At 48.7% G+C, this 22,083-nt stretch overlaps 1 pseudogene; it reads right to left on the reverse strand.

Moving 5' to 3' along the window:
• Positions 1–6,808: 6,808 nt before the first annotated feature.
• LOC135530176 (fatty-acid amide hydrolase 2-A-like) lies at positions 6,809–20,700 on the reverse strand (annotated as a pseudogene).
• Positions 20,701–22,083: the final 1,383 nt, after the last annotated feature.

Below are 22,083 nucleotides of genomic sequence, written 5' to 3' on the forward strand. Positions count from 1 at the left end.
ACTGAGACACACACCTCTCTGGCAGGGGCACAGTACCCCTGAGACACACACCTCTCTGGCAGGGCACAGTACCACTGAGACACACACCTCTCTGGCAGGGCAGGGCACAGTACCCCTGAGACACACACCTCTCTGGCAGGGCACAGTACCACTGAGACACACACCTCTCTGGCAGGGCAGGGGCACAGTACCCCTGAGACACACACCTCTCTGGCAGGGCACAGTACCCCTGAGACACACACCTCTCTGGCAGGGCACAGTACCCCTGAGACACACACCTCTCTGGCAGGGCACAGTACCCCTGAGACACACACCTCTCTGGCAGGGCACAGTACCCCTGAGACACACACCTCTCTGGCAGGGCACAGTACCCCTGAGACACACACCTCTCTGGCAGGGCACAGTACCCCTGAGACACACACCTCTCTGGCAGGGCACAGTACCCCTGAGACACACACCTCTCTGGCAGGGCACAGTACCCCTGAGACACACACCTCTCTGGCAGGGCACAGTACCACTGAGACACACACCTCTCTGGCAGGGCAGGGCACAGTACCCCTGAGACACACACCTCTCTGGCAGGGCACAGTACCACTGAGACACACACCTCTCTGGCAGGGCAGGGGCACAGTACCCCTGAGACACACACCTCTCTGGCAGGGCACAGTACCCCTGAGACACACACCTCTCTGGCAGGGCACAGTACCCCTGAGACACACACCTCTCTGGCAGGGCACAGTACCCCTGAGACACACACCTCTCTGGCAGGGCACAGTACCACTGAGACACACACCTCTCTGGCAGGGCACAGTACCCTGAGACACACACCTCTCTGGCAGGGCACAGTACCCTGAGACACACACCTCTCTGGCAGGGCACAGTACCCCTGAGACACACACCTCTCTGGCAGGGCACAGTACCCCTGAGACACACACCTCTCTGGCAGGGCACAGTACCCCTGAGACACACACTCTCTGGCAGGGCACAGTACCCCTGAGACACACACCTCTGGCTGGCAGGGCACAGTACCCCTGAGACACACACCTCTCTGGCAGGGCACAGTACCCCTGAGACACACACCTCTCTGGCAGGGCACAGTACCACTGAGACACACACCTCTCTGGCAGGGCAGGGGCACAGTACCCTGAGACACACACCTCTCTGGCAGGGCACAGTACCCCTGAGACACACACCTCTCTGGCAGGGCACAGTACCACTGAGACACACACCTCTCTGGCAGGGCACAGTACCCCTGAGACACACACCTCTCTGGCAGGGCACAGTACCACTGAGACACACACCTCTCTGGCAGGGCACAGTACCCCTGAGACACACACCTCTCTGGCAGGGGCACAGTACCCCTGAGACACACACCTCTCTGGCAGGGGAACAGTACCACTGAGACACACACCTCTCTGGCAGGGTAGGGGCACAGTGCCACTGAGACATACACCTCTCTGGCAGGGTAGGGGCACAGTGCCACTGAGACACACATCTCTCTGGCAGGGCAGGGGCACAGTGCCACTGAGACACACACCTCTCTGGCAGGGCAGAGTACCACTGAGACACACACCTCTCTGGCAGGGGCACAGTGCCACTGAGACACACACCTCTCTGGTAGGGCACAGTGCCACTGAGACACACACCTCTCTGGCAGGGAACAGTACCACTGAGACACACACCTCTCTGGCAGGGAACAGTACCACTGAGACACACACCTCTCTGGCAGGGAACAGTACCACTGAGACACACACCTCTCTGGCAGGGCAGGGGCACAGTGCCACTGAGACACACACCTCTCTGGCAGGGTAGGGGCACAGTGCCACTGAGACACACACCTCTCTGGCAGGGCACAGTACCACTGAGACACACACCTCTCTGGCAGGGCACAGTACCACTGAGACACACACCTCTCTGGCAGGGCACAGTACCACTGAGACACACACCTCTCTGGCAGGGCACAGTACCACTGAGACACACACCTCTCTGGCAGGGCACAGTACCACTGAGACACACACCTCTCTGGCAGGGCACAGTACCACTGAGACACACACCTCTCTGGCAGGGCAGGGGCACAGTGCCACTGAGACACACACCTCTCTGGCAGGGTAGGGGCACAGTGCCACTGAGACACACACCTCTCTGGCAGGGTAGGGGCACAGTGCCACTGAGACACACATCTCTCTGGCAGGGTAGGGGCACAGTGCCACAGACACACATCTCTCTGGCAGGGCACAGTACCACACACCTCTCTGGCAGGGCACAGTGCCACTGAGACACACACCTCTCTGGCAGGGGCACAGTACCCCTGAGACACACACCTCTCTGGCAGGGGAACAGTACCCCTGAGACACACACCTCTCTGGTAGGGCACAGTACCCCTGAGACACACACCTCTCTGGCAGGGGCACAGTACCCCTGAGACACACACCTCTCTGGCAGGGCACAGTACCCCTGAGACACACACCTCTCTGGCAGGGCACAGTGCCACTGAGACACACACCTCTCTGGCAGGGTAGGGGCACAGTGCCACTGAGACACACATCTCTCTGGCAGGGCACAGTACCACACACCTCTCTGGCAGGGCACAGTGCCACTGAGACACACACCTCTCTGGCAGGGCACAGTGCCACTGAGACACACACCTCTCTGGCAGGGCACAGTGCCACTGAGACACACACCTCTCTGGCAGGGCACAGTGCCACTGAGACACACACCTCTCTGGCAGGGCACAGTGCCACTGAGACACACACCTCCCTGGAAGGAGAGATTCCCTCCTCTTTCACCATGTTGAAACCTTTTGTTAGTGTATACTGAACCAGTCACTAAGAAATAGACTAGATCCCTGCCCAACAACAGACTAAAGAGAATAACCTTACTCCTTATTGTCCAAGGACATGACATGTTCTGTTTAGAAGTGAATTGGCTCTGGCAGCCAAAACAGCCAAATAATCCATCTAACCATGAATCGATTCTCAGTTGTGGTATAGTTCTAGAAAAGTAAAGCTCTCTACTTTCATTTCACATCAACATTATTCCACAAATGCAAAATACACACTTACTGTACACTGTTTAACACAGTTGCAGCCGACAGTATTTTTCAGTGACAACACGTTTGTGGCGGCTGTTTTCCATTTACACAGGTGTTCGTGGACCAGATAGCTAATTAGCACATGCAGTGCACTCAGTCTTCCGTCTGTTTTCGGTAAACAAGCGCTGTACCATGGAGACATGTCCGTGTGGGAACCCTAACCGTATAAAATGTAACTTTCTTTAGCATAGAAATGTGAGTTATAGATTTGTCATGGCATTGAGCGCAAGTCTAAACAGCAGTAGATCTGTTCTATGTGTACTATTTCTATGCTTCCCGTTCTTAAGTTTCGCTTTTGCATCTTTTACTTTCGGTTTTGAATACCAACATCAAAACAGCTGAATATACAATATTGTTGGTTATTGAAAAGATATTTCACAGCAGCTTAGATGGTACAATGATTCTCTATACTCGAGTGCTTTAATGTTCAGACAGAGCGGCGCGGCTCAAAACTCCCCATACAGAAAACGCCTTCCTCCAATTACTTATGTGTAATGTAATGAAACGGAGAGTCATGAGCAAGGGCCAGCTATATCCTAGCAGCTGTACTAATGAGATGTGTCTCTCAGGGGGGTCATAGGGTGGTCTGTAATCTATACTGAGAATAACAAGGTTGTGATGTCTGCCGTCAATAGTCCTACACACATGTTCCTGTGTGTGACCTATAGACCTGTAAATTATGATGAACCTTGTGTAGCAAGCTGGACTTGAGGAGGTGATGCCTTGGTCAAAGGGTGGGCACACTACTACTTCCTGTGCCATCAAGGTTCAGACCTCATGGATCATGGCAAAAGTAGTATTGTGCTGCATATATACACACAAGGAGGCTATACATATTTTTTTAAGCATTGCAATATAATATTATACAGTAATTAATTAATTAATTGGTTTTGTTAATAACTTGCATTGAAGACTCACCTTGAAGACCTCTGAAAAGAACCCTGACCCGATCTTCTCACATACGAAGTCATCGATGCGCGCCAGGCTGGAAACGGCACTCCGCAGTGCCCGGTACGACGAGGGCCTGATCCGATTGGGCGCGTGAATACCGTGCAGCAGGGGCTCGGCAGCAACCTCCGCGTCGCTACTTTCGTTGTGCTCCATCACAGCGGCGCTTTCACAGAGAGACACGTGCACGTTTAAACCGCAGTCCGGCATCCATGCGCGGTTCCCATCGCCTCGGAATGACAAATGTCCTCCGTCGTGCGAGGGGATAAATTGGTTGTTGAAACCCCGGTAGAGACCCCGTGTCGGCTGTTAAGGTCCTGATAAATCAATCGGGAAAATGAATAGGCTTTCTCTTCTCCTCAATAGATCGCCATCACCTCTTGTCTCCCTCTCTTTCCACTCATTCAGTCCTCATGCGGAATCCAGCGTTCGGTGCGTGAGGAGGCTTGGTTCACTTCGTCATCCCGTTAACGGGTGATACAGGCACTGAACGGTACCGTCCTCGCTGCTGACGGTGGAGGAGGGAGGCGGAGGTGCATGCAGCGGGTTCCTTCTCCTGTAGCCGGCCTATCACAATGTCTCAGTCCATGCAGGCTCGTCCTAGCGGCGATGGAACCTATTGCTGCATGCAAAAAGACCACAGCTGTCACTGTCAGGGAGAGAAGGAAGTCGTTTAAGAACAGCCTATTCGTTATAGTTTATAGTTCATCCAAGTCAAAGGGAAAACCTTCAACTATAGTCAGCCATTCCCCCTCTTGTTAATTTTTCTATCGCACTCTTCCAGCACCACCTCATTGCAATATATTATTCTGAATATGGTCGGCTACAATGAATCAACACTAGCTACATTGTAGCCCTATTATTACTCCCGATCCTACGGGGTGTTCATAGGATCCAATGTTGCTGTAGCAGACGGCCGCTACTAAAGCACCTTGTGTGGCGATAAGCCATGGCCTCAGCTGCCCGCTCCTCTCCACTTGACAAATAGAGCTGGTGAATTAAGCTGACTGACATAAACAGCGAAAATATAAATTGCTGCAAGACAGATCATCAAAATAAAACGAGCTTGATTGCACTTTCCATCAGACACTGTAGTGTTAATAATGGAAGAGCTCGCTCAAAATACAACCGTAAATTCATTACCGGGGGATTTCTGCCTGGATGATTGCTATAATGGCCGAATAAGCCGGATATCCAACGGTTTACCTGTCTTTGCAAAGCCGTATCGGATGATGTAGGAATTGTGTTGGCTTCTCGGTCAAAACAGTCACAGTAAAATAATCGATCGTTACAATAACTGCAGGTCTATCGACGGTAAATCTACCGTGGATTTCGATCCGTTTCTTGGTCTGATTCCCAGTGCCGTCGATCTCTCAACCATAATAATAATGTTCTCCTGAAGCGCTTCTAAACGAGCTCTCTGATTGGACGACACACAGGGCGGGGCCTGAGAGAAAATAACGTGAAGCGGAAGTGTCACTGCAATGACACTCTAATATTGTATTATTCTGTTCCACTGTGCCACTGCTGCTTTTACTGTACACGCTGGAACTTGAAGCAATGGTGCCCCTTGCAGAAAACCCTGATGATGAGCTCAAACTACTGCAGATATTCAAACATATGGTCAGGTTAAAGATTCTGGAAATAAATATGTTTCTAAGCAAATTCAGACTCTTTTCACATTAAAGCAAGTAGCAGAATTTGAAAGCTCATTTGAATAAAATACATTTTATTGCATATTTAACTGTTTGGATGTCAGTGGACATTCAAAACAATGCGCTTTTGTATAGGTTGCATTTTTCCTTATCCTTGGCACATAAAAACCTTAGGCTACAGGACAAAACAAAAGCACCATAGCTTCTACCAGGATGCAAAACATTACCTCACTGAGCCTGACAAATTCCCCCGACCATCCACATCAGTTTGTAATGAGCACATGAAAGTCTGACGGCTCAAAGTGAAAGATACTTCTAATGCCGCGTTCAAAACAACTGGGAACTCGGAAAATAGACGAGGTCAAATCATGACGTCAGAAAGTTGGAGCTCTAGAATGATTTTTACCCAGTCGGAGCTCGTTTGTTTTCTGATCCCGGTTGGTTTGAACGCACTGAGGTCGGAAGTCGGAGAATTCTGAGTTCCCAGTTGTTTTGAAGGCGGCATAAATCCACGGCCCTGAGTGATGATAGATTCCTATTATGGGACTGGTGTGTGCGTGGTGAATGAGGACATCATTGCGTGATTTCATTCTGAATCGCAACACTCCAATCTGTGATGATTTAGTCACAGGAACAAACGTTTTCTACATCTGCATTGCTTTCTGTTTGAGGCTTTAGGCTGGTTTCTGTATAGCACTTTGTGACATCAGCTGATGTAAAAAGGGCTTTATAAATACATTTGATTGAGAATACAAACAAAAACTGAATCGACTTGCTCAGGTTCTCCATTTCTCTTTCAATCATAGATCTGAACAGCACACCACCTTTGCAATGACAACCGGACATTCTATGCCATTGATAAAATGTAATTGGAGCATATACTCCCCCCGGTGGTCAAATTGAAGAAGACATTGTCAGCAGAAAAGATTAGCCTACATTTCTGAGATTGTTGGTCGGTTTCCCGGATACAGATTAAGGCCACGTTTGGATTTACAAGCATGCTCAATGGCTTAATCTGTGTTCGGGAAACCAGCCTGACGTGTACCATTGCTGCTACGGGGAAATATAATGGTCAGTTTCACAGAGAAAATGTCAAAAACACACTTAGGAAATACAATGTTGTCCTCAGTATAATGTACATTTTATTATAATATTTGTTCTGGCATAATTGTAGTAGGACAGTAACCATTGACATTTAATATGAAACATTATCAAAGATATCCTTTCAAATGATCATAATGTGCACATGTCTTTATACAGTAGATCACGTTAACCTTTGAACTTGTTGAAAAAGCGCCAGTCATTGAAGAGACGTGGTATATCACCTCACCCATCAATGCCCGTCATTTCAACATGGACTACACCATAACACATGTCATTCTCATAATACAGTCTCTCTCCAATAAGGTTCCAACATGTCGTAGGTGGACAAATACAGTGTACAGAGAGAAAACCTTATTGGACATTACACAGCAAAACCCTGACGCAACATATAGCTGTCGGACAGTCACCACCTGCATCCCAAATGGCACCCTATTCCCGATATAGTGCGCTACTTTTGACCGGGACCCATAGTAGTGCAATATGTAAGTAGTGCACTATGAAGGGAATAGGGCTCTGGTCAAAAGTAGTTCACTATGTAGGGAATAGGGCTCTGGTCAAATGTAGGGCACTATGTAGGGAATAGGGCTCTGGTCAAATGTAGGGCACTATGAAGGGAATAGGGCTCTGGTCAAATATAGGGCACTGTGTAGGGATTAGGGCTCTGGTTAAATGTTGTGTACTATATAGGGAGTCATTTGGGACACAAGCCAGGAACACACAATGACAGGACACATAAAGGCTCTTTGGACAAGCATAGGGCACTTTGTGACGAAGACACAACAGACATACTGTAGTGGACGAGTGACTCAGTAACCTGGCGACAGTCTGTTGTTAAAGAATGCATGAGAAGGCTGGACGACTGACAGGACGGCATGTGCAAACAGACAGTGTGAGTGTGTCTGCCTGTCTGTGTCAGTGCATACATTCCTCTGTCTTCTAGGACTTTCATTCATCCCAGAATAAACATCTCTGTATATTCACCATGCGGTCGTTGACGCCCGCGCCAGGTATCTAGCTGGGTGGTGGCCGTGGCGATGCTCCCCGGGTCTCTCCAACCGCCGAAGGTCTTCTCCAGGAACACAGCGGTGGCCAGGGAGAGACGGTCCTGCTGCTTCCCCACTACCAGCTGCAGTCCCAAGGGTAAACCCTCCGCGCTCAGCCCCAACGGACACTGGGTCACCGGAAGGCCCAGGATGTTAAAGATTCCTGTGAGGGATGAGAGAAGGGTACCGTGTCAGAGCTGATAAAAATGTGGACACCAAAAAAAAGTTTAGGATCTGTACTTCAGGCAATGGCTGTCATTTATATTTTCCTGACCAGGTACAGATCATACGAGGCTCTGCAAACTACCTACCTTCCACCACTGACACCAAGCTAGCTAAAGCACCACTGACCAGTGTAGGAGAAGTTGAAGGGGGTGAAGAGGGGGTGGTGGTGTTTGGGGGCGAGGTGCGGGTGAGAGGGGTAGAGCAGCACCCCGTCTGTCCCCAACAGTTCCTCCAGGTCCTTCTGGAGAGACTCCTTCTGCTGCAGGATGAACTGGGTGGGCTGGGACCTCTGGAACATCTCTACCAGGACCAGACCTGAGAGAGGAGGTAGAGAGAGAGAGAGAGAGAGGTAGAGAGAGAGAGGTAGAGAGAGAGAGAGGTAGAGAGAGAGAGAGGTAGAGAGAGAGAGAGAGGTAGAGAGAGAGAGAGGTAGAGAGAGAGAGAGAGAGAGAGATGTAGAGAGAGAGAGGAGGTAGAGAGAGAGAGAGAGAGAGGAGGTAGAGAGAGAGAGAGAGAGAGAGAGAGAGAGAGGAGGTAGAGAGAGAGAGGTAGAGAGAGAGAGGTAGAGAGAGAGAGAGATAGAGGAGGTAGAGAGAGATAGAGGAGGTAGAGAGAGAGAGAGAGAGGTAGAGAGAGAGAGAGGAGGTAGAGAGAGAGGTAGAGGTAGAGAGAGAGAGGTAGAGAGAGAGAGAGAGAGGAGGTAGAGAGAGAGAGAGGAGGTAGAGAGAGAGAGAGGAGGTAGAGAGAGAGGAGGTAGAGAGAGGAGGTAGAGAGAGAGAGAGAGAGGAGGTAGAGAGAGAGAGGGAGGTAGAGAGAGAGGTAGAAAGAAAGAGGTAGGGAGAGAGAGGTGTAGAGAGAGGTTGAGAGAGGTGTAGAGAGAGGGAGAGAGAGGTAGAGAGAGGGGGGCAACGAGAGGGAAGTGACAGTAATTTGTATGTACCAACACACTCCCAGTCTGATGTGGGTTGGGACCAGTGAAACATCTCTACCAGGACCAGAACTGAGGGGAGTTCTGGTTATTTCATTTACAACAATGTGTCCCACTTTCAAGAGCACTGAGTCAAATGAAAGACAATGTAACAGTATCCCCAGTTACAGACAACATGACATAGTTGACAAGGGAGAGAGAGAAAAGGAGGGAGGAACAGAGAAGTAGGGGAGGCCTGCTACATGTCCTTAAACCATCACACACCATCACATAACCAACACATAACCATCACACACCTATAGCAGCCACGGTGTGCTTGGAGAGTCCCACAGTCCACTTAGCCATCTCCCATAAAGGCCACACCTTCTTCCCATGGTCAGACATCAGCTCTGCAAACGATGTGGGCTGCTGTTGGACGAACAGACATATAGACCATTAAGGCAATACTTTACATTCAAAATGCACTCAGAGACAAGCAAAAACTCACACAAATAGATACCCACCTTTCCATCCTTCCCCGGGGCTCCCATCATCGCACTCCAGATCTGGAAGGAGTATTTGAGCTGAGGAATCTTCAGCTGCTGAACTTTGACCCCCAGGTCTGCCTCCAGACGCTCTACCACCTGGGGAAGACATGGTGACACTGAATTCTTTAATGTTCTCTCCCTCTCTCTATTTCCATCTTCTAATCTTCCTCTGTCTCTCCTGATTCAACCATTTCCCTCATCTCTTATCTCCTCTCTCTACCTCCTTTGCTCTATCTCCCCCTTTCTTTCTCCAACTCACCCTCCTCTCTCTCTCTCTTACCCTCCTTTGAGCCAGGACTAGCTGCTGGTCTATAGGAGACACCAGAGAAACTGTCCTGTCTACCTCCCCTCCTCCCCCTCTCTCTCTTACCCTCCTCTGAGCCAGGACTAGCTGCTGGTCTATAGGAGACACCAGAGGAACTCTCCTGTCTCCTGTCTCCCTCCCCTCCTCCCCCTCTCTCTCTTACCCTCCTCTGAGCCAGGACTAGCTGCTGGTCTATAGGAGACACCAGAGAAACTCTCCTGTCTCCCTCCCCTCCTCCCCCCTCTCTCTCTTACCCTCCTCTGAGCCAGGACTAGCTGCTGGTCTATAGGAGACACCAGAGGAACTGTCCTGTCTCCCTCCCCTCCTCCCCCTCTCTCTCTTACCCTCCTCTGAGCCAGGACTAGCTGCTGGTCGACAGGAGACACCAGAGGAAGCCCCCATGTCAGAGAAGAACTGTCTCTTCAGATCCCCCTCAGACCCTCCTCTGAGCCAAACTGCTGCTGGTCGAGGCAGACACCAGAGGAACATGGTCATATCTGGGTGTTACCCTCCTAACATGCTGGTCACAGGAGTTCATCTGTGCATGTTGTTGTTGTTGTTGCCCCTCTGTACCTGTCAGCGTTGGCTCCTCCCATAACTCTCTGAGCATGGCTGGTCAGCAGGTCCAGAGGAACTGTCCTGACACATTGAGCCAGCCTGCTGGTCGACAGGAGACACCAGAGGAGAGCCCCCATCGTGAGGAACAGAGAAGAACCGTAGTCTCTTCAGATCCACCTCAGACGACAGAGACAAACTGCAGAGGGGGAGGCAGAGAGAGAGAAGACATGGTCATATCTGGGTGTTATTAACGTGTAGTCAATGTTCATCTGTGCATGCCCACGTTAGATACCACACCTATACTGTAAAAGTAGTGGCCCCAGCCGACTGACCCAGTTAGATACTACACCTATACTGTAAATGGGATATATTACCCACGTTAGATACTACCCCTCTGAGAGAGAGAAAAAAGCGTTGGAACTGACCCCATTAGATACCTGACCTATACTGTAGAGCAGGAGAACTGACCCACGTTAGATACTACACCTACAGAGTACACAGAAAACTGACCCACGTTAGATACTACACCTATACTGTAGAGAGAGGAGAACTGACACACGTTAGATACTACACCTGCAGAGAGAGAGAAAAAGAGAGGAGAACTGACCCACGTTAGATACTACACCTATACTGTAGAGAGAAGAGAACTGACCCACGTTAGATACTACACCTACACTGTAGAGAGAGGAGAACTGACCCACGTTAGATACTACACCTATACTGTAGAGAGGAGAACTGACCCACGTTAGATACTACACCTATACTGTAGAGAGAGGAGAACTGACCCACGTTAGATACTACACCTATACTGTAGAGAGAGGAGAACTGACCCACGTTAGATACTACACCTACAGAGAGAGAGGAGAACTGACCCACGTTAGATACTACACCTATACTGTAGAGAGAGGAGAACTGACCCACGTTAGATACTACACCTACAGAGAGAGAGAAAAAGAGAGGAGAACTGACCCACGTTAGATACTACACCTACAGAGAGAGAGAGAAGAACTGACCCACGTTAGATACTACACCTATACTGTAGAGAGAGGAGAACTGACCCACGTTAGATACTACACCTATACTGTAGAGAGAGGAGAACTGACCCACGTTAGATACTACACCTACAGAGAGAGAGGAGAACTGACCCACGTTAGATACTACACCTATACTGTAGAGAGAGGAGAACTGACCCACGTTAGATACTACACCTACACTGTAGAGAGAGGAGAACTGACCCACGTTAGATACTACACCTATACTGTAGAGAGAGGAGAACTGACCCACGTTAGATACTACACCTATACTGTAGAGAGAGGAGAACTGACCCACGTTAGATACTACACCTACAGAGAGAGAGAAAAAGAGAGGAGAACTGACCCACGTTAGATACTACACCTATACTGTAGAGAGAGGAGAACTGACCCACGTTAGATACTACACCTACAGAGAGAGAGAAAAAGAGAGGAGAACTGACCCACGTTAGATACTACACCTATACTGTAGAGAGGAGAACTGACCCACGTTAGATACTACACCTATACTGTAGAGAGGAGAACTGACCCACGTTAGATACTACACCTATACTGTAGAGAGAGGAGAACTGACCCACGTTAGATACTACACCTATACTGTAGAGAGAGAGAAACCCACGTTAGATACTACACCTATACTGTAGAGAGAGGAGAACTGACCCACGTTAGATACTACACCTATACTGTAGAGAGGAGAACTGACCCACGTTAGATACTACACCTATACTGTAGAGAGAGGAGAACTGACCCACGTTAGATACTACACCTATACTGTAGAGAGAGGAGAACTGACCCACGTTAGATACTACACCTGTCTAGAGGGAGGATAATGGACAATATCAGTAGAACACCCAGAAACACACACACACCTGCAAGCAAACAAAACCACACAAACACACACACACACCTGCAAGCTAACAAAACCACACAAAAACACACAAAGGACGTGTGTTCATGTATGCTGATGATTCATCCATATATACATCAGCAGCCACAGCTAATGAAGTCACTGAAACCCTTAACAAAGAGTTGCAGTCTGTTTAGGAATGGGTGGCCAGTAAGAAACTGGTCCTGAACATCTTAAACTAAGAGCCTTGTATTTAGTACCAATCACTCCCTAAGTTCTAGACCTGGTAACGAATGGTGTGGCTGTTGAACAAGTTGAGGAGACTCAATTACTTGGTGTTCCCTTAGATTGGAAACGGTCATGGTCAAAACATATAGATTCAATGGTTGTAAAGATGGGGAGAGGTCTGTCTGTAGTAAAGAGATGTTCTGCTTTTTGACTCCACAAAGAAGGTCCTGCAGCCTCTAGTTTTGTCTTATCTTGATTATTGTCCAATCATGTGGTCAAGTGTTGCAAAGGAAGACCTAGTTAAGCTGTAGCTCATTGTAATCAGAGGGCTGATATAAATACTATGCTGCCAGACTCTCTTGGCTCAGAGTTGAGAAGAGACTGACTGCATCAATTCTTCTTTTGATAAGAAACATTGTGTTGAAAATCCCAAATTGTTTACATAGTCAACTTACAGTGCATTCTGAAAGTATTCAGACCCCTTAACCTTTTCTACATTTTGTCACGTTATAGCCTTATTCTAAACCAGATTAAATAGTTGGTTTCCCCTCAACAATCTCCACACAATACCCATAATGACAAAGCAACATTTAAAAAAAAAAAAGTTTGCTAATGTATAAAAAAAATACAAAAATGAAAATATCTGAATTACATAAGTATTCAGACCCTTTACTCAATACTTTGAGGCACCTTTGGCAGTAATTACAGCCTTGCGTGTTCTTGGGTATGACGCTATAAGCTTGGCACACCTGTATTTGGGGAGTTTCTCCCATTCTTCTCTGCAGATCCTCTCAAGCTCTTTCAGGTTGGATGGGGAGCATCACTGCACAGCTATTTTCAGGTCTCTCCAGAGATGTTCGATAGGGTTCAAGTCCGGGCTCTGGCTGGGCCACTCAAGGACATTCAGAGACTTGTCACGTAGCCTCTCTTGCGTTGTCTTGGCTGTGTGCTTAGGGTTGTTGCCCTGTTGGAAGGTGAACCTTCGCCCCAGTCTTAGGTCCTGAGCAGGTTTTGATCTCTCTGCACTTTGCTCTGTTCATCTTTCCCTCAATCCTGACTAGTCTCCCAGTCCCTGCCGCTGAAAAACATCCCCACAGCATTATGCTGTCATCTCCATGCTTCACTGTAGGGACGGTGCCAGATTCCTCCATATATGACTCTTGGCATTCAGGCCAAACGGTTCAATCTAGGCCACAGCACCTCAGCCACGCTCAAGGTCCTAAACGATATCATAACCGCCATCGATAAGAGACATTACTGTGCAGCCATATTCATCGACCTGGCCAAGACTTTCGACTCTGTCAATCACCACATTCTTATTGGCAGACTGGACAGCCTTGGTTTCTCAAATGATTGCCTCGCCTGGTTCACCAACTACTTCTCTGATAGAGTTCAGTGTGTCAAATCGGAGGGCGTGTTGTCTGGACCTCTGGCAGTCTCTACACAGGGTTCAATTCTCGGGCCGACTCTCTTCTCTGTATACATCAATGATGTCGCTCTTTCTGCTGGTGATTCTCTGATCCAACTCCACACAGACGACACCATTCTGTATACTTCTGGCCCCTCCTTGGACACTTAACTAACCTCTAGACGAGCTTCAATGCCATACAACTCTCCTTCCGTGGCCTCCAACTGCTCTTAAATACAAGTAAAACTAAATGCATGCTATTCAACCGATCACTGTCCGCACCTGCCTGTCCGTCCAGCATCACTACTCTGGACGGTTCTGACTTAGAATACGTGGACAACGACAAATACCTAGTTGTTTGGTTAGACTGTAAAGTCTCCTTCCAGACTCACATTAAGCATCTCCAATCCAGAATTGGCTTCCTATAACGCAACAAAGCATCCTTCACTCATGCTGCCAAACATACCCTTGTAAAACTGACCATCCTACCGATCCTCGACTTCGGAGATGTCATCTATAAAATAGCCTCTAACACTCTACTCAACAAATTGGATGCAGTCTATCACAGTGCCATCCGTTTTGTCACCAAAGCCCCATATACTACCCACCACTGCGACCTGTACGCTCTCGTTGGTTGGCCCTCGCTTCATACTCGTCGCCAAACCCACTGGCTACAGGTTATCTACAAGTCTCTGCTAGTTAAAGCCAGCCTTATCTCAGCTCACTGGTCACCATAGGAGCACCCACTCGTAGCACGCGCTCCAGCAGGTATATCTCACTGGTCACCATAGGAGCACCCACTCGTAGCACGCGCTCCAGCAGGTATATCTCACTGGTCACCATAGGAGCACCCACTCGTAGCACGCGCTCCTGCAGGTATATCTCACTGGTCACCATAGGAGCACCCACTCGTAGCACGCGCTCCAGCAGGTAAATCTCACTGGTCACCATAGCAGCACCCACTCGTAGCACGCGCTCCAGCAGGTATATCTCACTGGTCACCATAGCAGCACCCACTCGTAGCACGCGCTCCTGCAGGTATATCTCACTGGTCACCATAGGAGCACCCAGGTATATCTCACTGGTCACCATAGCAGCACGCGCTCCTGCAGGTATATCTCACTGGTCACCATAGGAGCACCCACTCGTAGCACGCGCTCTCCTGCAGGTATATCTCACTGGTCACCATAGCAGCACCCACTCGTAGCACGCGCTCCAGCAGGTAAATCTCACTGGTCACCATAGGAGCACCCACTCTCACTGTCAGCACGCGCTCCAGCAGGTATATCTCACTGGTCACCATAGCAGCACCCACTCGTAGCACGCGCTCCAGCAGGTATATCTCACTGGTCACCCCCAAAGCCAATTCCTCCTTTGGTCGACTTTCCTTCCAGTTCTCTGCTGCCAATGACTGGAACGAACTGCAAAAATCTCTGAAGCTGAAGACTCATATCTCCCTCACTAGCTTTAAGCACCAGCTGTCAGAGCAGCTCACAGATCACTGCACCTGTACATAGCCCATCTGTAAACAGCCCATTTATCTACCTACCTCATCCCCATACTTTATTTATTTATTTATCTTGCTCCTTTGCACCCCAGTATCTCTACCTGCACATTCATCTTCTGCACATCTACCATTCCAGTGTTTAATTGCTATATTGTAATTACTTCACCACCATGGCCTATTTACTGCCTTAACTCCCTTATCTTACCTCATTTGCACTCACTGTATATAGACTTTTTGTTTTCTTTTTTCTACTGTATTATTGACCGTATGTTTTGTTTATTCAGTGTGTAACTCTGTGTTGTTGTATGTGTCGAATTGCTACGCTTTATCTTGGCCAGGGAGCAGTTGCAAATGAGAACTTGTCTCTACAACGCAGGGATAGATACAAACCTACATGCACACAACACTCACACACAGGACGTGTCTCTCTACAACGCAGGGATAGATACAAACCTCATGCACACAACACTCACACACAGGACGTGTCTCTCTACAACGCAGGGATAGATACAAACCTCCATGCACACAACACTCACACACAGGACGTGTCTCTCTACAACGCAGGGATAGATACAAACCTCCATGCACACAACACTCACACACAGGACGTGTCTCTCTACAATGCAGGGATAGATACAAACCTCCATGCACACAACACTCACACACAGGACGTGTCTCTCTACAACGCAGGGATAGATACAAAATTACATGCACACAACACTCACACACAGGACGTGTCTCTCTACAACGCGGGGATAGATACAAACCTCATGCACACAACACTCACACACAGGACGTGTCTCTCTACAACGCAGGGATAGATACAAACCTCCATGCACACAACACTCACACACAGGACGTGTCTCTCTACAACGCGGGGATAGATACAAACCTACATGCACACAACACTCACACACAGGACGTGTCTCTCTACAACGCGGGGATAGATACAAAATTCCATGCACACAACACTCACACACAGGACGTGTCTCTCTACAACGCAGGGATAGATACAAACCTACATGCACACAACACTCACACACAGGACGTGTCTCTCTACAACGCGGGGATAGATACAAACCTCCATGCACACAACACTCACACACAGGACGTGTCTCTCTACAATGCAGGGATAGATACAAACCTCCATGCACACAACACTCACACACAGGACGTGTCTCTGGAACGCCCTAGATACAAACCTGATGTTGGCTTGTGTGTCTCTACAACGCAGGGATAGATACAAACCTCCATGAAGACAACACTGGGTGTCTCTCTATGCGGGGAAGATACAAACCTCCATGCACACAACACTCAACATCTGAGCAAACCCATGCACACAACACTCACACACAGGTGTCAGACTGCCCTCCCCTGATGTTGGCTTGTGGCCGAAGATGCCGGTCATGCTGGATGCGAATACTAACCCCAACATCTGAGCCAACCCCTATCACGGAACCACCGCCGCCCAAAATACTGCCCTCCCTCCTGAGAGAGACAGACAGAGAGATAAAGGTCATACTAGATGGTATCTGCTCCATTTGAAGTACAGTAAAGGTAACATTCTATTATCTGCTCCATTCCACCGTATTCCAAACATTCTATTATCTGCTCCATTCCACCGTATTCCAAACATTCTATTATCTGCTCCATTCCACCGTATTCCAAACATTCTATTATCTGCTCCATTCCACCGTATTCCAAACATTCTATTATCTGCTCCATTCCACCGTATTCCAAACATTCTGTTGCCATTCCATTCCATTGGATTCCATCCATTCCATTGGAGAATGACAGCGGTGTAACTAACCGGAGCTTCCCCTGGTATCCTCTCCAGGTCGTATGGGTTGTTGGTGATTCCATACAGGTGGTTATGGGACTCAAGCCACATGCAGAGCTCACTACAGTTAGTCACCCCCAGAGGAATGGCCCCTGCCCTCTTCAGCAGAGCCACCGGGGAGCATCCGTGGCGAAATCACCCCCGCCGTGACACCAGCCCTGTGGAGTTAGGCATGCCTGGGGAGGGGAGGGAGGGGGGAGAGAGAGAGAGAGAGAGATGGTAAATGGGGACAGTGAACAAGGCATTGGAACATACAAGGCTTCTATTTCAACTGTAGTAGTTCAGTAGGTTTCCAATTTCAGCAGGTTTAGACCTTGAGAGTGAGGGAATGGCACAGAGACAGATAGACTGTAGCAACAAACGTTGCATCAAGGACAACCAGTGGGGAAAGAACACTGATTGCAGCACAGGCACAACTACAGGTCAGGGTATTGGCCATGTTGATCATATTATCCTCACTAGAAGTAGCATTAGTAGCTGCCCTGGACGCAAGACTCCATACTTTAGCACCAAACGTTGCATCAAATATTGAAATACAACAGACAGCAGTACTGCTGCAGGTCAGGGCAGTGACCCTGTTAACCAGAGTACCAGAGTACATAGAAATAAAGTGACTCTATTCTAACCATCATTAGAAGGAGTAGCATTAGCAGCCTACCCTGGAGGGAGAAGGCCTCTTTGACAGTGAAAGGGACACCCAGTAGAGGAAGCCTGTCCTCCAGAACATCCTCTCCTCCTGTCTCCTCCTCGATCAGCTTATCCACCTGGGCTGCCTCCTGCAGGGCCAATGAAAACCTGAGAGAGATGGGTGGAGGGATTGAGGGAGAGAGAGAGAGGGGTGGAGGGAGGGACGGACAGAGAGAGAGAGGGGTGGTAGGAGGGACGGACAGAGAGAGGGGGGTGGTAGGAGGGAAGGACAGAGAGAGAGGGGGTGGTAGAGGGGCGGACAGAGAGAGAGGGGGTGGTAGGAGGGAAGGACAGAGAGAGGGGGGTGGTAGGAGGGACGGACAGAGAGAGAGAGGGGTGGAGGGAGGGACGGACAGAGAGAGAGAGGGGTGGTAGGAGGGACGGACAGAGAGAGAGGGGGGTGGTAGGAGGGAAGGACAGAGAGAGAGAGGGGTGGTAGAGGGGCGGACAGAGAGAGAGGGGGGTGGTAGGAGGGAAGGACAGAGAGAGAGGGGGGTGGTAGGAGGGACGGACAGAGAGAGAGAGGGGTGGAGGGAGGGACGGACAGAGAGAGAGGGGGGTGGTAGGAGGGACCAGAGAGAGGGGGGGGTGGTAGGAGGGAAGGACAGAGAGAGAGAGGGGGGTGGTAGGAGGGACGGACAGAGAGAGAGGGGGGTGGTAGGAGGGAAGGACAGAGAGAGGGGGGTGGTAGGAGGGAAGGACACAGAGAGAGAGGGGTGGTAGAGGGGCGGACAGAGAGAGGGGTGGTAGGAGGGAAGAACAGAGAGAGAGAGGGGTGGTAGGAGGGAAGGACAGAGAGAGAGGGGGGTGGTAGGAGGGAAGGACAGTATGAGAGAGAGGGGTGGTAGGAGGGAAGGACAGAGAGAGAGAGGGGTGGTAGGAGGGAAGGACAGAGAGAGGGAGGGGTGGTAGGAGGGACGGACAGAGAGAGAGAGGGGTGGTAGGAGGGAAGGACAGAGAGAGGGGTGGTAGGAGGGAAGGACAGAGAGAGAGAGGGGTGGTAGGAGGGAAGGACAGAGAGAGAGAGGGGTGGTAGGAGGGAAGGACAGAGAGAGAGAGGGGTGGTAGGAGGGAAGGACAGAGAGAGAGAGGGGTGGTAGGAGGGAAGTACAGAGAGAGAGGGGGGTGGTAGGAGGGAAGGACACAGAGAGAGAGGGGTGGTAGAGGGGCGGACAGAGAATAGGAGGTAAGAGATAAAGGGAGGATGGGAGTGTGGCTTGACTTGAAATGCACAGTGAAAGTAGGTGTCCTCTCTCGATCTCACACACACACACACACACACACACACACACACACACACACACACACACACACACACACACTCTCTCTCTTACCTGTCCTTGACCATGGCATTGATGAGAGGGTTAATCTCTTGGATGCGGTCTATGTAGGTCTGTACCACCTCCACACTGGTTACCTGAGCCAACAGGGGCAATTATATCAATTACAGTCTGATTCATCAAGATATGATGTGCCCCAAATGCCACCCTATTCCCTGTTAGTGCACTACCTTTGACCAGAAGTAGTGCATTACATAGGGAATAGGGTGCCATTTGGGATACAAACATGATCAATCCAAAAAAGAAATGAGAAGCACAACGGTGAATATTTAGGATGAATATGTCTATTCTTGTACGCTGTAAACACTGTAAAAAGCTATTCTGAGAGTACAATTGGCAGGATGTATAGTGACATTTTCCAGATGTTCAAAGCACTGTAACGTTACATAGCAGAGAGAGAACGGGAGTCGGTGAAAGAGTTCCATTGTCTCTGTCTCTATCCCAAAATAGCACACTATTCCCTTTATAGTGCACTATTTTCAACCAGAACCCTATGGGCCTTGGTCAAAAGTAGTGCACGATATAGGTCACCAGTTGCCATTTGGGATGGAGCCTCCTCTGACTACAGTGACCTTTGTGCAGGTTAAGTCAAGTCCCCTCCGGTGGCCCCCTGCCACTATTGTTTACGTTCTAGAAGTAAATCCCTCTCAACAGGGAGCCCGGCTCAGCCACACAAATCTGTGTCCCAACTGGTACCTTATTATGTAGTGTACTGCTTTTGAACGGAGCCCTGTGTGGAATAGAGAATCAAACTACAGTATATATTCTGGGATGTGACAGGATGTGTTTGAAAACACAACCAACCTGAATGTATTTTATATGAAATGCTAATTCAATAGGCTACTTTATTCAAGTAGGCCTAGAATAATACAAGTACTATTAGGTACGAAGTACAGTTAACTCCTGTCAGTAAACTACTGTCGTGAGTTATTACTAGCCTACATATCCCAGCATTCGTCAGTGCCACCGAGTCACCTTGCAGCATCTTTCTCTTCCCTAAACATTCCGAGCTACGATGCGTAATAAGACAAGCAACTGGCCGTTCTTAATTTATCCCGGACATTTCTATGTGACTACACGTTATGTCACGATCTACCGGGTGGTATTTAACTACCTAACAACACTTTAATAAAGTTCACCTGCCTCTCTCCGTCGAATCATACGGGCGAGCCGCATCGCGGGGACCCTCAACAGTGGGTTGGTGATTGGTGGGAGCCTCCTCACCGAACTGTCGGCTCCCCGCCGCTGAGCGAGCAGCTGGAAGACGGCAAACAGCATCCCGACCGCTCCCCGCAGTATCGAGGCCAGGAACCGTTCGAACCGTGTCAGCGCCATTACTACCGATAGCGGAAGACGAGCTATTTCGACATGAGATTTCGGGTGCCAGAAATTGCCGTACTACTAAAAAAAATCCACTGCTCAGTCTCTATCCACTCTCCCAGAATGCAACGGGGGTGCTGTAATGAAATGAACCTCTGCCTCTGCAGGTGTTATGTCAGACTCAAGTTTCTTGCATGAAAGTTAGCCGGAATTTCCGTAGGGGACCCCATACAATCAGATATGTTATATCACCGCTACGGAAGAAAGACTGCAGTCAGAGTGCAGTATAACTACAGTATACATAAAACACTTTTTTTACTGCAGTAATTTTGCAGTGTAACTGCAAGTAGAGTGCAGTACAATGCAGTTATCAACTGCAGTACAACGCAGCAATTACTGCGTCCAAAATACCACAGTCGACTGCAGTTACTGCACTTCTCAAAACTGAAATTTTTTGTTGTTGTCAGGGTACAATCACAATGAAAACGGTCTCATCTGCTGAAACTACACAGTGAAACAATTACATTGCATTGTTATACAGTTTATTGAGGCAGCAAGCGCTGTCTTTGCAGTGTCGTTGTTCCGTTTACTACCACTAGATGGCAGCAAACATCCCATTTCCAACGCTTCAGCTTCCTCCATTCAGACCCGTAGAGACGGTACACACACACAAAACACGCAGACACGCACTATTTAGGAATTTGGACTGGTTTTTAACCTTTCATTTGAAGGCCTACTTGTCAAACATGCAGTAGGAAGGAAGAGTCTGCTCAAAATACAGTTATTCATTTGTGGAAATGTCTAAAGTAAAAAAAAACCCATTACATTATGCTTTGGTCTTGATCTTTACTGATGAGTGAGCTGCCTGTAATGGTTATCAAGCACCAATAGCAATCTCTCATTAGCCTGCATTTCTTGATTGTTAGACAAACCATCCAATAGAGAGGCAGGAGGCGGGACCACAATTCAGTTCCAGCCATTACAATGAGCTTGTCCTCCTATAGCTCCTCCCACCAGCCTCCATTGACAGAAAACTAACCATACAGACACAGAACAGTGTGGATGTGATGAGCCATGGAATATCTGTGCAGCTTCGCTCCTTCAATGGTTTCCACTCGTGTTGCTTTGGCTAACAATAAAGTTAGAAACCAATAAATGAACACCTGTCCAGTGAAAATCTCACAAAGTTAATATTCTGTTAACTTCTACCCAAATAATGTTGTTGACTCATTCTTTACTCGAATTTGTGGCCAAAGCATAAATTGGAGAAAAAAGAACTATGTCTAAAAAAACAGGCAGGTCTCCATCTCAAACTTGTATCTCAAACAGACTGTTTAAAACATGCTTGCTATTTCTTCATAAGGAATGATGTCATACTCCTGAGGATGAGCTGGCCAATCAGCAGTCTACTCACATTCATATATATATATATATATATATATATATATATAAAACATTATATTGTCATATTTAATCAGCAGTATATATATAT

This window comes from Oncorhynchus masou, unplaced genomic scaffold (genome assembly GCF_036934945.1).
Source record: "Oncorhynchus masou masou isolate Uvic2021 unplaced genomic scaffold, UVic_Omas_1.1 unplaced_scaffold_1282, whole genome shotgun sequence".
NCBI classification, from domain to species: Eukaryota; Metazoa; Chordata; class Actinopteri; order Salmoniformes; family Salmonidae; genus Oncorhynchus; species Oncorhynchus masou.